The sequence below is a fragment of the Dipodomys merriami genome, unplaced genomic scaffold, assembly GCF_024711535.1.
Source record: "Dipodomys merriami isolate MVZ:Mamm:240054 unplaced genomic scaffold, mDipMer1.0.p SCAF_59, whole genome shotgun sequence".
NCBI lineage: Eukaryota > Metazoa > Chordata > Mammalia > Rodentia > Heteromyidae > Dipodomys > Dipodomys merriami.
The window spans coordinates 4,256,838-4,272,068 of NW_027206168.1; the positions used below are offsets into that span (position 1 = coordinate 4,256,838).

The following is a 15,231-nucleotide window of genomic DNA, read 5'->3' on the forward strand; positions in this document are numbered from 1 at the left end:
AAAGTACTGCACAAAAGGGTTTCAATTAAACATGTTAGTGTACAAGTACGATACATTTTTCTTTTGTTGGTCATAGGGCTTGAACTCTGGGCTGAAGCGCTGTCCCTCAGCTCTTCAGCTCAAGGATAGTGCTCTACCACTTGAGCCACAGCACTACTTCATATACATTTTTTTTGTCAGTCATGGGGCTTGAACTCTGGGCCTGGACACTGTCCCTCAGCAATTCACCTCAAGGCAAGCACTCTACCTCTTGAGCCACAGCACCACTTCCAGTTTTCTGGTGGTTAATTGGAGATAAGAGTCTCACATACTTTCCTGCCTGGGCTGGCTTTGAACCATGATCCTCAGATCTCAGCCTCCTGAGTAGCTAGGATTGCAGGCGTGAGCCACTGGCACCTGGCTACAAAGCATCTTGATCACTGTTACCCCTTTGAAATGGATTTTAACAGACTAGTCTACTTATAAGCCTATAACAACAAACAAGATGAGATTCTATTGCAACACACTTAGCCAATGTACATTTCAGGAAAAAGGAGAAGTGGACTTTGAAATGGAACAAGCTTGCATTTGGAATCGTTCGGCCAGAAAACAGGGAAATGGGGTAAAATTCCATGTGTGCAGGCATGTGTGCGGTTCTGTAAGAAAGTTTCTGGACAGCCAGATATCAAGCTTGTACAGTGAAAGTCAAAGCCTTCTGCAACAAGGATAGTCACACCCTGCCAGGGGAGAGAAGGTCAAAGAAGACTTAATTAAGGGAGAGAAGGTCAAAGAAGGCTTAATTACAGCCAGCGGCACTGCCTTATCTCCTGGCAGCTTTCTCCTGGGCAATGATGGGGAGCAGAGGAAAACAGAATGGGTTGGAACCCAGACAGATCCTCTGGTTCTGAGTTGAGGACAAAAATGCTCTCTTCTAATGAGACAGGAAAGAACAGGGGAAATGCATAACGAACAGCAGCCAGGAATTCAGAGACAAATGACTATATTCATTAAAAGCAGAAAGCATTTTTTTTATTTTAGCCTTACACAGGCTCATAAGCTGCAGTACTTAGTAAAAAGGGAGAAGCCCAGCTCTTGCCCTCTGACCCTGACTTGCCTGCTGAAAAAAAATCAGTGTTTTCTGGGAACTAAACTTGCTTAAAGAAACATCTGCCAGGTGCCAGTGGCTCAGGCCTGTAATCCTAGCTGCTCAGGAGGCTGAGATCTGAGGATCACGGTTCAAAGCCAGGATGGGCTGGAAAGTCCGTGAGACTCTTATTTCCAATTAACCACCAGAAAATGGGAAGTAGCACTGTGTGGCTTATGAGGTAGAGCGCTCACCTTGAGCTGAAGAGCTAAGGGACAGCACCCAGGCCCAGAGTTCAGGCCCCACGACTGGACCCCCCCAAAAAAAATTTTTTTTAAGAAATGGAGGGACAAAGGGTAAATAAACTCATTAGTGATATGCAATAGACACTATGTCAAAAACAAGCTATACAATTTGTGGGCAGGGATGGGAGGGGACAACTGTGAGAGAGCAAAGAAAGGGGTGACATTGCACAAAATGAAATTTACTCATTATCTGACTTACAAGACAATAGTCCCTCCATAGATCCCCTTAATAATAATACATTTTTTAAATTAATGATTTAAGTTTGATTAGCAGGTCAGTCTTGAAGTCTCTCAGTTCAATTGATAAAGTAACAGCAAGAGTGATTAAAAGTACTAGATATTAAACAAAAGAAAACACCCTAAGGTAAATTTGAGCCAAACCCCAACCAACTTTTGTACCAGATACCCAGGGTGTTAAACACCCACTACAACTGTTCTCAGATTCATGTTTGAGTAGGCATACTGTCTTTCTTTCTTTTGCTTTCCTTCATTAATACTTTCTTTTAAGTTTCTACCTCCATGTGCCCTCAAATTCTTTTTTGTGACAGTCAAGCCCTGGTGGTTCATGCCTACAATCCTAGCTATTCAGGAGGCTAAGATCTGAGGATCAAGGTTCAAAGCCAGCCTGGGGAGAAAACCAGTTAATAACCAAAAAGCCAGAAGTGGAGCTGTGTCTCAAGTGGTAGAGCACTAACCTTGAAGGGGGATAAAAGCTCAGGGACAGTGCCCAAGCCCCGAATTCAAGTACCAGGGCAGAGGGGAGGGTGGGGTAGGTTGGGGCTAGAGGTATGACTTGAGTCACCAGCCAGTGAACCAAAGTGTCAAATACTGAGTTCAAGTCCTGGTCTTAGACAAGTAAGAAGGAAGGAAGGAAGGGAGGGAGGGAGGAAGGGAAGGAGGGAGGGAAAGGAAAGGAAAGGAAGGAAGAAAGAAAAGCAAGAGGGCTGAGAATGTGGCTCAGTGGTAGAGTGCTTGCCTCACATGCATGAGACTCTGGGTTCGATTCCTCAGTACCACATAAACAGATAAAGCCAGAAGTGATGCTGTGGCTCAAGTGGTAGAGTGCCAGCCTTTAGCATAGAGAGGCTCAGGGACAGTGCTTGGGCCCTGAGTTCAAACCCCAGGATAGGCAGAAAGAAAGAAAGAAAGAAAGAAAGAAAGAAAGAAAGAAAGAAAGAAAGAAAGAAAGAAAGAAAGAAAGAAAGAAAGAAAGAAAGAAAGAAAGAAAGAAAGAAGGGAAGGAGGGAGGGAGGGAGGGAAGGAAGAAAAGAAAGGAGGGAGGGAGAGAGGGAAGGAAGGAAGGAAGGAAGAAAGGAAGGAAGGAAAAAGAAAGAGAGAAAGAAAGACAGGAAGGAAGGAAGATAAGAAGGAGAAAGAAACAAACTTGAGGACAAATAGCCTGATGAGCTCTAGGATAAGAAAGATGCCCAGGATTCCAAAGCCATCCTGACAGGTCCCATCAAAATGGACCCACAGAAGCCCTAAGTACAATTGACAGTAGGGAAACAATGGCTTGACCTTCTGGTAGATACTAGAGTGAGTTATTTGGTTCTGAATTCTACAGTAAAATCACTGAACTGTGGCTATAGTGAGGAAAACAGGACAGACGTAACCATGCCCCAACATCTGGACTTAGGAGTACAAATTAGGAGAACAGAGTTTGAGACTTTTCTCTCTGAACAGGTCAGATTGTCTCATTTCTTTTTTGGGAGGAAATTTTTGCTATGAAAGCTAATGCTCAAATAAACTTTTACCTGGAAAGCAACAGCTTCCCCTACAGGTATGTGAATGCCCTCTGCTTCCAATCACTACTTAGAAGCCAAGAAACTAAAATGGGTTTAGTATTACCAAAGTCTATAAAATCTAAGTAAAGCTGTATGGGATGGTGAGATACCCGAATGAGGTGTTTTGGTGGACCTCATAAAGTGCTATTAAAAGAAGAGGTGAAGCCAGGCACTGGTGGTTTACACCTGTAATCCTAGCTATTCACAATGCTGAAATCTTAGGATCATGGTTCAAAGTCAGCCTGAGCAGGAAAGTCTGTGAAGCTCTTATCTCCAATAAACTACTCAGAAAAAACTAGAAGTAGTGCTGTGGCTCAAGCACTAGAGCACTAGCCATGAACAAAAGAATCTCAAGAACAATGCCCAGGCCCAGACTTCAAGCTTTGGACCAACACCAAAAAAAGAAGAGGAGGAGGAGGAAAAGGAGGAAGAGGAGGAGAGAGCCAGGAGCTCATGCCTGTAATCCTTGGCTACTCAGGAGGTTGAGATCTGAGGATCATAATTCAAAGCCAGCCCAGGCAGGAAAAGTCTGTGAGACTCTTATCTCCAATAAACCACTCAGAAAACTGGAAGTGGCACTGTGGCTCAAGTGGTAGAGCGCTAGCCTTGAGCTGAAGAGCTGAGGGACAGCGCCCAGGCCCAGAGTTCAAGCCCCATGACCGACAGAAAAAAAAAAAAAAAAAGCCAGCCCAGGCAGAAAAGTATGTGAGATTCGTATCTCCAATTAGGCACCGAAGAGCCAGATGTAGAGCTGTAGCTCAAGTAGTAAAATTTCATCCTGGAGTGAAAAAGATAAGGGACAGTGCCTGGCCCTGATTTCAAACCCCAGTACCAGCACATGCACACACACACACACACACACACACACACACACACACACACAAATTAAATAAATAGTCAGATTGATATAGATAGATAAGAAGGTGTGACTTACTCTAAAAAGAAAGAATGCCTTTTAAGCAAGAGGATATGAAAGGAATTTAGCCATTTTTATTTATTTATTTTTTTGTTAGTCGTGGGGCCTGAACTCTGGGCCTGGGCGCTGTCCCACAGCTCTTCAGCTCAAGGCTAGCGCTCTACCACTTGAGCCACTGTGCCACTTCCGGCTTTTTCTGCTCATGTGGTGCTGAGGAATCGAACCCAGGGTCTCATGCATGCGAGGCAAGCACTCTACCACTGAGCCACCTTCCCAGCCCAGGAATTCAGCCAATTTTAACCCAAGTTTTGGAACCTGAACTTATGAAGACTAGCCAGTCTCTCTATAATATACTTGTATTAAAAAAGTCCTATATTGCAGAGTACAGAAGATTTAAGAACCATAAGCAAAATAGTTGGGGACATAGTTGTGTGGACAGCTATGCCTAGTCCCCATCCCACAAGGACTGCACGGCTTTCTGAGTTAATCGCTGAAGCAGGTCCTCATTTTACCTGACTAAATGAATAAACTTTTATTCTCCTTTCTCCAAAACCCTGCTGTCACTTTGTGAATTGGCACTAAGTTCATGGGACCAAATTTCCTGTCACAAGGGCTTGTCAGAAAAAGAGAGTATTTGGTCCCATTACAAATCTCCTGTATCAGAATCTGCAGTCTAACCAGATTCCCAAAAGATTTGTCTGAAGTCAGTTTTTGGTAGGGTGTTTGCTTGCATAACATATGTGAAACCCTGGGCTACATAGGACTTTTTTTTTTTTTGGGTCAGTCGTGGGGCTTGAACTCTGGGCCTGAGCTCTGTCCCTCAGCTCTTCAGCTCAAGACAAGCACTCTACCACTTGAGCCACAGCGCCACTTCCAGCTTTCTGGTGGTTAATTGGAAATAAGAGTCTCATAGCGCTTTGCAGATGCCGCTGTTGCTTGTGGTAACCAGCTGCCAGCCATGGTCAACCTCATCGTGTTCTTCGACATTGCCACCGACGGCAAGCCTTTGGGCCACATCTGCTTCAAGCTATTTGCCGACAAAGTTCCAAAGGCAGCAGAAAACTTTTGTGCTCTGAGCACTGGAGAGAAAGGATTTGGTTATCAGGGATCCTGCTTTCACAGGATCATCCTAGGATTCATGTGCCAGGGTGGTGACTTCACATGCCATAATGGCACTGGTGACAAGGCCATCTATGGAGAGTAATTTGAGGATGAGAATTTCATCCTGAAGCCTACAGGTCCTGGCATCTTGTCCATGGCAAATGCTGGACCAAACACAAATGGTTTTTCATCTGCACTGTCAAGACTGATCGGTTGGATGGCAAGCAGGTGGTCTTTGGGAAGGTGAAAGAGAGCATGGAAGTCATGGAAGCCATGCGGGGCTTTGGGTCTGGAAATGGAATGGCAAGACCAGCAAGAAGGTCACCATTACTGACTAAGGATAACTCTAATACATTTGACTTGGTTTTCCTAATCACCAGACCATTCCTTCTGTAGCTCAGGAGAGCACCCTGCCACCCCCATCTGCTTGCAATATCCTGTAATCTTTGTGTTCTTACTGAAGTTCTTTGGGTTTCATGTTTTCCTTATCTCCCCTCCAAGTCTAGCTGGATTCCAGAGTTAAGTTTATGATTATGAATAAAAACTAAACAACCATAACAACAACAAAGAGTCTCACAGACTTTCCTGCCTGCCTGGCTTTGAACCATGATCCTCAGATCTCAGCCTCCTGAGTAGCTAGGATTATAGGCATGAACCACCAGTGCCCAGCTACATAGGACTTTTTTTTTTTTTTTTGGTTTGGTCATGGGGCCTGAACTCTGGGCCTGGGCGCTATCCCTCAGCTCTTCAGCTCAAGGCTAGCACTCTACCACTTTTTGCTTATGTGGTGCTGAGGAATTGAACCCAGGGCCTCATGCATGCAAGGCAAGCACTCTACCACTGAGCCACCTTCCCAGCCCCTACACAGGAATTTTTGCAGGTCCAAAAGCGATGAGGAGGAGGGGGAGGAGGAAGAAAGGAGGAGAAAGAGGAAGAAGAGGAGGGGGAGACAAGGGGAGCAGAGGAGGAGAAAGAGAAGGAGAAAGAGGCAAAGGAAGAAGGAGGAGGAGGAGTAGAATTGTTTTTAACTCAGATTCAGCCATGGTGGAACACGCTTGTGGTCCCAGTTTCTTGGGAAGCTGAGGCAAGAAGATTACTTGAGCTAAGGAGTTCAAGACCAATCTGGATAACATAGTAAGATCTAGGGATGCTGAGATCTGAGGGCCCTGGTTTGAAGTTAGCTCAGGTAGAAAAGTCTCTGAGATAGTCACAAGACCACCCTCATTCTACATCTGAGAGTCCACACAGGAGCGAGGCCCTATGTGTGTGATGAGTGTGGAAAGGCCTATGTCAGCAGCTACCACCTCATCCAACACAAGAAGGTCCACACAGGAGCAAGATCCTATGAGTGCAGCCAGTGTAGAAAACTCTTCAGGTGCAACTCCAGCCTCGTTCTCCATCAGAGAGTTCACACTGGAGAGAAGCCTTATGTCTGCCCTTGTGGGAAAGCCTACAGCAGAAAATCCAATCTCTCTAGGCACCAGAAACTTCATGTTGGAGAAAGGTCTCATGCCTTCAGTCATCTTGGTGATCCTTTTGTCAAATCTTTTGTGTAGCTTCCAAAAAAAATGAGAAAGAAAAAAAAGAAAGAAAGAAAAGTCTCTGAGACTCTATTTCCAATCAACGAGCAAAAATGCCACCTGGAATCATGGCTACAATAGTAGGGCACCAGCTATGAGCAAAAAGGCTAAAGCTGAGCTGGGAGACAGAAGCTTATGCTTTGCAATCCTAGCTATCCAGGAGACTGAGATAGAAGGATCAAGGTTCAAAGCCAGCCTGGGCAGGAAAATCTGTGAGACTCTTATCTCTAATTAATTCAGAAATGGAGCTATGACTCAAGTGGTAGAGCACTAACCCAAACCCAGGCCCTGAGTTCAAGCCTCAGAACCAACACAAAAGGAAAGAAAGAAAGAAAGGAAGGAAGAAAGAAAGAAAGAAAGAAAGGAAGAAAGAAAGGAAGGAAGGAAGGAAGGAAGGAAGGAGGAAGGAAGGAAGGAAAGAGAGAGAGAGAGAAAGAAAGAAAGAAAGAAAGAAAGAAGGAAAGAAAGAAAGAGAGAAAGAAAGAAAGAAAGAAGGAAAGAAAGAAAGAAAGAAAGAAAGAAAGAAAGAAAGAAAGAAAGAAAGAAAGAAAGAAAGAAAGAAAGAAAGAAAGAAAGGAGGGAGGGAGGGAGGGAGGGAGGGAAGGAAGGAAGGAAGGAAGGAAGGAAGGAAGGAAGGAAGGAAGGAAGGAAGGAAGGAAAAGAAAAGCTGAGCAAGAACACAAAAAAGTACTGCCAGGTGCCAGTAATCATGGCTGCTCATGAGGGTAAGATCTAAGGATTCCAGTTGGAAGCCAACCTGGACAGGAAAATCTGTGATACTCTTATCCCCAATTAACCACCCAAAAGCCTAAAGTGGAGTTGTGGCTCAAGTGTTAGAGTGCCAGCCTTTACCAAAAAAAAAAAAACAAAAACAACTAAGTAATAATGCTCAGGACCTGAGTTCAAATCTCAGTCCTGGCACACACACACACACCAGTACTGAACTGGGCAGTCAGGTAGAGAGAGGGCCTTCTACATAAATAGACCCAAATACCCATTATCTTATCACCCTGTTTATTTCCCTCACATAATTTAGCATAATCTCTAATTTCCAATTTGCTGCCTGACTTCCAAACTGTAACATAAACTACGGGGAGGATCTTCACCTGCAAGTTTATTTAGTGCTGTATCCATTGTATCCAGAACATGGCCCGTTCAGAAAAGATGCTCCATGTTCAATTTCACTGTATCTAAGATGACTTCCATTGTAACACTGTTATTTTATGTAGCACTAAGGAAAAAGTGCTGCTAGTTCAATTATAATTTTTATTTTATTATATTTTATTTTTTGTGGCCTTGATGCTGTCCCTGAGGTCTTCAGCTCAAAGCTAGCACTCTACCACTTGAGCCATAGCACCACTTGTGGTTTTCTGGTGGTTAACTGGAGATAGGAGTCTCACAGACTTTCCTGGCTGTCCTGGCTTTGTACTGTGATCCTCAGAGCTCAGCCTCCTGAATAGCTAGGGTTACAGGTGTGAGCCACTGGTGCCCAGCAACTATAATATTTTTTTTCTCTCCTTTTTTTTTTTTTGAGATAGGTTCTTACTCTGTTACCTGACATTCACTGTGCAGTTCAGGCTAGTGTTGGACTTAAGAGCTTCCTGCCTCAGCTCCAGAGTGCTTAGACTATATGCATACACAGCCAGCCCTGGCATGATTCCTTCTTAATCCTTAACATTTTTGGGGGGCGGGGGGGTTTGTCAGTTGTGGGCCTGGGCACTGTCCCTCAGCTCTTCAGCTCAAGGTTAGCCCTCTACCACTTACTTGAGCCACAGCGCCACTTCCAGCTTTTTCTGCTTATGTGGTGCTGAAGAATCGAACCCAGGGCCTCATGCATGCAAGGCAAGCACTCTACCACTGAGCCACCTTCCCAGCCCACCCTTAACATTTTTTATGCCGGTTAAAAGTTTTCTCAAGGTCTCCAGCAGTGACTCAAGTGGTAGAATACTTGCTTAGCAAAAATAGGACCTGAGTTCAAATCCCAGTATCACCACCACCTGCCCTGGAAAAAAAAAGCTCTTTCAGATCTCTCTCTCTCTCTCTCTCTCTCTCTCTCTCTCTCTCTCTCTCTCTCTCTCTCTCTCTCTCTCTCTCTCTCTCTCTCTTTCTCTCTCTCTCCCCGCCTCTCTCCCCCCACTACTTATTCTGCACCATTTGTTTTGCTACCTTTGCTCTTTGGTCAAGGATCAGTTGACTGTACTTGTTTGGTCTATTTCTGGATTCTATTTTGTATCATTAATCTGTTTGTCAGTACCATAATGTTTTGTTCACTGTTGCTTCATCAAAAGTCTTGAAGTCAGTAATGTCAGTGCTCTAACTTTATTTTTAGTAATTCTAGGTCTTTTGCCTCTCCGTTAACTAGAACTGCTTGTCAAAACCCACAAAACAATTTGTTGAATTTGTTGAATTTTGATGACAGTAGTATTAAACAAGCTGGAAGAATAGACATATTGAAAATATTGATTCTTTGTACTCTTTCCTTTCTTTAATCTCTTTCTTTCTTTCTTTAATCTCTTTCTTTCTTTCTTTCTTTCTTTCCTTTCTTTCTTTCTTTCTTTCTTTCTTTCTTTCTTTCTTTCTTTCTTTCTTTCTTTCTTTCTTTCTTTCTTTCTTTCTTTCTTTCTTTCTTTCTTTCTTTCTTTCTTTCTTTCTTTCTTTCTTTCTTTCTTTCTCTCGCTGTCCTGGAGCTTTAACTCAGAGTCTGGGTGCTGTTCCGAGCTTTGTTTGCTCAAGGCTAGCACTGTACCACTTGAACCACACCTTCACTTCCAGCCTTTTGGTGGTTAACTGGAGCAAAGAATCTCATAGACTTTTCTGCCCAGCCTCCTGAGTAGCTAGTTAGGACCACAAGTGTGGGCCACTGGCGCCTAGCATTTCTTCATTTTTAGATCTTTGATCTTCTTCACCAAAGTTCTATGGTTTTCTTTTTGCATATCTTATAATGTTTTTGGTAGGGGTGTGTGTGCGTGTGCCAAACTCAAGGCCTCGAACTCTCCTTTAGTTTTTCACTCAAGACTGGGGCTTAAGCTGGGCGCTGGTGGCTCACACCTGTAATCCTAACTACTCAGGAGCTTGAGATCTGAGGATCGTGGTTCAAAGCCAACCCAGGCAGGAAATCCCATGAGACTCTTTATCTCCAATAAACCACCAGAAAACCAGAAGTGGCACTGTGGGTCAAGTGGTAGAGTGCTCGCCTTGAGCTGAAGAGCTCAGGGTCAGCACCCAGATCCAGAGTTCAAACCCCATGACTGACCAAAAAATAAATAAATAAATAAATATAAAAGAAGGAAGACCGGGGCTTTAAGGGGCTAACACTTGTAATCCCAGCTACTCAGGAGACTGAGATCTGAGTATCACAGTTCAAAACCTGCTCAGACAGTCAAGTCCTTGAGACTCTTATCTCCAATTAACCACCAGAAAACTGGAAGTGGTGCTGTCAGGCCCTACATTCAAGCCACATGACTGCCCCCCCCCCCAAAAAAAAGACTAGGGCTTTTACTAAGCCACACCTCCATTTCTGGCTTTTTTTTGGCTGGTCCTGGGGCTTGAACTCTGGGCCTAGGCGCTGTCCCTCAGCTCTTCAGCTCAAGGCTAGCGCTCTACCACTTGAGCCATAGCACCACTTCTGGCTTTTTCTACTTATGTGGTGCTGAGGAATCAAACCCAGGGCCTCATGCATGCAAGGCAAGCACTCTACCACTGAGCCACCTTCCCAGCCCTTCCCTGAGCTTCTTTTGCTTAAGGCTAGCACTGGACCACTTGAACCACCATGCCACTTCTAGCCTTTTCTGTTTATGTGGTACTGAGGAATCAAACCCAGAGCTTCATGCATGCTAGGCAAGCATTCTACCACTAAGCCACATTCCCAGTCCCTGCACATCATTTTTTAATATATATTTTTTATTGTAAAGATACTGTACAGAGGGGTTACAGTTATATGAGTAAGGTAGTAAGTACATTTCCTATCGAGCATTGTTATCTCCTCCTTTATTTTTCCCCCCTACTATCCCTTCCCTCCCCACCTCCTCCCTTCTTCCCCCCCCCCCGCAAGCTGTAAAGTTCATTTTCAACAGAGTCTTGTACATCTCATTGTTACAATAGGCCAACCTGTATCCTTATTTCAGCGTTCTGTCGTTTCCCTTCTCCTTCCTAAATTAGAAAAATGTATATACAAGGTGCTGAGCACCAGAATCAAATACAGTGAAAACAGGGGTTATACCATGGGGTATATATATATATACAAAAGAAATTTAAAATCACATAGTACAGTATAAGTACATCAAAAACAACAGCAACAAAGATAAAACCTCTTAGGTCCCTATCTTGGGGTTCATTTTGCTTAGCATCATCTTTTTTTTTTTTTTTTTTGTCAGTCGTGGGGCTTAAACTCTGGGCCTGGGCGCTGTCCCTGCGCTCTTCAGCTCAAGGCTAGCGCTCTACCGCTTGAGCCACAGTGCTACTTCCGGTTTTTGAGTGGTTTATTGGAGATAAGAGTTTCACAGACTTTTCTGCCCAGGCTGGCTTTTGAACCATGATCCTCAGATCTCAGCCTCCTCTGTAGCTAGGATTACAAACATGAGCCACCAGTGCCCAGTGCTTAGCATCATCTTATATGGTCATATGTATATAGCTTCCAAGTCTTTCCATTTCCTAACAAACAGGGCAGTGTCATTTTTTCTGATGGAGGCATAGAATTCATATATATAGATAACATTTTCTTGATCCATTCATCTACTGAGGGGCATCTGGGTTGGTTCCACATCTTAGCTATGGTGAATAATGCTGTGATAAACATAGTTGTGCTAATAGTTTTAGTATGGCCTTGTTTGTGATCCTTTGGGTAAATGCCCAAAAGTGGGATTGCTGGGTCATAGGAGAATACTATGTATAGTCTTCTGAGAAACCTCCATACTGCTTTCCAAAGTGGTTGAATAAGTTTACACTCCCACCAACAACGCAGTAGGGTTTCCTTTTGGCCACATCTCCTCCAGCATCTGTCATTCTTGACATAGCCATTCTAACTGGGGGGAGGTGGAATCTCAATTTTGTTTTGATTTGCATTCTTTTACAGCTAGAGAAGTTGAGCATTTCTTCATGTGTCTATTGGCCATTCTTATTTCGTCTTTAGAGAAGTCTCTCTTTAAGTCTTTAGCCCACTTATTTATTGGGCAGTTGTTTCTTTGAGGATTTGTTGTTAGGGGATTTAATTTTTTGAGTTCCAGGTATATTTTAGATATGAGACCTTGTCCATTGTATGGCTAGTGAAGATCTTCTCCCAATCCGTGGGCTTTCTATTGATCTTGCTAGCTATGTCCTTTGTCATGCAGAAGGTCTACAGTTTCATCCATTTGTCCAATCTTTTTTGCGTTGTTGTGTTTCTGGGTCTTTAATTAAGAAAATTTCGGCCTGTACCAAGGAGCCCTAGAGTTTCTCCTATTCCTTCCTATAATGTTTTCAGGGTGTCTGCTTTGACTTCGAGGTCTTTGATCCATTTGGAGTTGATTCTGGTGCAGGGTGATATATAAGGATCTAGCTTTAGTTTTCTACAGGTGTTTAACCAATTTTGTCAGCACCATTTGCTGAAGAGGCTGTCTTTCTTCTTTTCTATTTTTTAGCTCCCTTATCGAAAATTGAGTGGCTATAGGTCTGTGGGTTCATTTCTGGCTCTTCTGTCTATTCCATTGGTCCTCAGGTCTGTTTTTGTGCCAGTACCAAGCTGTTTTGATTGTTATGGCTTTATAGTAGAGTTTGAAATTTGGTTATTGATATTCCTCCAGCACTGTTCTTTCTGCTAAGCATTGTTTTTGCTATTTGGGGTCTTTTATTGTTCCATATGAATTTTTGGATTGCTTCTTCTACTTCATTGAAGAATAAAGTTGAGATATTGATAGGTATCACATTAAATTTTGAGATAGCTTTTGGCAGTGTTGCCATTTTCACAATGTTAATCCTCCCAATCCAGGAGCATGGGAGATTTTTCCACTTGCTTAATTCTGCTTTAATTTCCTTTTTCAGGTTTTTAAAGTAGTTTTCATCATAGAGGTCCTTCACTTCTTTTTTTTCTTTGGGGGGGGGTCCGGTCATGGGGCCTGATCTCTGGGCCTGGGCGCTGTCCCTCAGCTCTTCAGCTCAAGGCTAGCTCTCTACCACTTGAGCCACATCGCCACTTCCGGCTTTTTTCTTATGTGGTGCTGAGGAATTGAACCTCATGCATGCAAGGCAAGTGCTCTACCACTGAGCCACCTTCCCAGCCCCAGGTCCTTCACTTCTTTAGTTAACTTATAGGTATTTTATTTTTTGTGGTGCTATTACAAAAAGAGTTGCTTTCCTGATTTCAGAGGTGCTCTTCTCGTTATTGACATACAGAAAATCCATTGATTTCTGAGGGTTAATGTTATATCCTGCTACTTTGCCAAAGTTTCAGATCAGCTTGAATAACTTGGGAGTGGAGTCCATGGGACTCTTTAAATACAAGATCATGTCATCTGCAAAAAGGGAGAGTTTTATTTCATCTTTCCCTATTTGGATCCCCTTTATGTTTGCATCTTGTCTTATTGCTCTAGCTAGGCATTCTAATACTAAATTGAAGAGAAGTAGAGAGAGTGGACATCCTTGTTTCGTTCCTGAATTTAGAGGAAATGGCTTAAACTTTTCACCATTAATTATAATGCTGGCTGTAGGTTTGTCATACACAGCCTTTATTATATTGAGGAATGTTCCATGGATTCCTAGTTTCTCCAGAGCTTTCATCATGAAGGGGTGTTGGATCTTGTCAAATGCTTTTTCTGCATCTATTGAGATAACCATGTGGTTCTTATCCTTGCTCTTGTTGATGTGATGAATTATATTAATTGCTTTGTGTATATTGAACCAGTTTTGCAACCCTGAAATGAATCCTGTTTGATCATAGTGTATGATATTTTTGATGAGTTATTGAAGTTGATTGGCTAAAATTTTGCTGAGAAGCTTTGCATTGATGTTCATCAAAGAAATGGGTCTATAGTTCCCCTTCTTTGATGAGTCCCTGCCTGGTTTTGGGATGAGGGTTATGATGGCTTCATAGAAAGAGTTTGGTAGTGAACTTTCTCTTTCAATTTCATTGAAGAGTTGGAGGAGTATTGGTGTGAGTTCTGCTTTGAAAGCCTTGTAGAATTCATCTGTAAATCCACCCGGTCCTGGACTTTTCTTGGGTAGGAGGGCTCTTATTGCTGTTTCTATTTCAATGGTTGATATGGGTCTGTTAAACTGATTTAAATCATCTTGGTTTAGTTTGGGCATGTCAATATTTGCTAGAAATTCATCCATTTCTTCCAGGTTCTCAATCTTATTAGCATAAAGGTTTGAGAAGTATTCCCTTATAATGTTCTGAATCTCAGTTGTTTCTGTGGTGATGTTTCCATTCTCATCTCTGAGTTTGTTTATTTGGGTGTGTTCTCTTCTTTTTCTGATAGGATTTGTGAAGGGTCTGTCAATTTTGTTAATTTTTTCAAAGAACCAACTCTTTGTTTTGTTGATTCTTTCTATGGTTTTTTTAAATTCATTGGATTCTGATTTAATTTTAATTATTTGTTTTCATCTACTGGATTGGGGTTTAGCTTGTTGTTCCTTTTCAAGAAGCTTCAGGTGCCTTGTTAAATTGTTGGTTTCAGATCTCTCCAATTTGTTGATGTAGGAACTCAGAGCTATAAACTTGCCTCTGAGTACTGCCTTTGCTGTGTCCCAGAGGAGCTGGTAATTTGTGTGTTCAATTTTGTTGAATATCATGAACATTTGAATTTCCTTTGTAATCTCTTCCATGACCCACTGGTGGCTCAACAAGGTGTTGTTCAGCTTCCATGTGTTACAGGATTTTCTTTGGTGGCTTTTGGTATTGAATTCTAATTTGATTCCCTTGTGGTCTGAGAGAATGCAGGGCATAATTTCAGTGTTTCTGAATTTGGGCAAATTTGCTTTGTGACCTAAAATGTCATCTATTTTGGAGAATATTCCATGTGCTGCTGAGAAGAACATGTATTCTGATGCTGCTGGGTGAAATATTCTGTAGATGTCTGTTAAGTCTAGTTGATCTATGCAGTTGTTTAGATCCGAGATTTCTCAGATTTTTTTAGTTTTTCCTGGGTCGATCTATCCAGTGGGGATAGTGGTATGTTAAATTCCCCAACAATTAATGTCTTGGATCTGTGTGAGATTTTAGGCAAAGTAGTGTTTCTTGGATAAATTTTGGTGCTCCATTATTTGGTGAATAGATATTTAAAGTTGTAATATCCTCCTGAAGAAGAGATCCCTCAATTACTATGTAATGACCTTCTTTATCTCCTCTAGTTAATTTTAAATTGAAGTCTATTTTATGTGATATTAGGATTGCAACTACCATCTGTTTATGGGGGTGTTTGCTTGGTGGATTTTATTCCAGCCTTTCTCTTTCAGAATATGTTTGGTTTTGTGGGCAAGGTGCTGTACATCTTTTTTTTTTTTTGGTCGG

The 15,231-nt window shown here is 42.5% G+C and overlaps 1 pseudogene; it reads left to right on the forward strand.

Annotated features, from left to right (window-relative positions):
* Positions 1 to 5,026: 5,026 nt before the first annotated feature.
* LOC138813173 (peptidyl-prolyl cis-trans isomerase A-like) lies at positions 5,027 to 5,507 on the forward strand (annotated as a pseudogene).
* Positions 5,508 to 15,231: the final 9,724 nt, after the last annotated feature.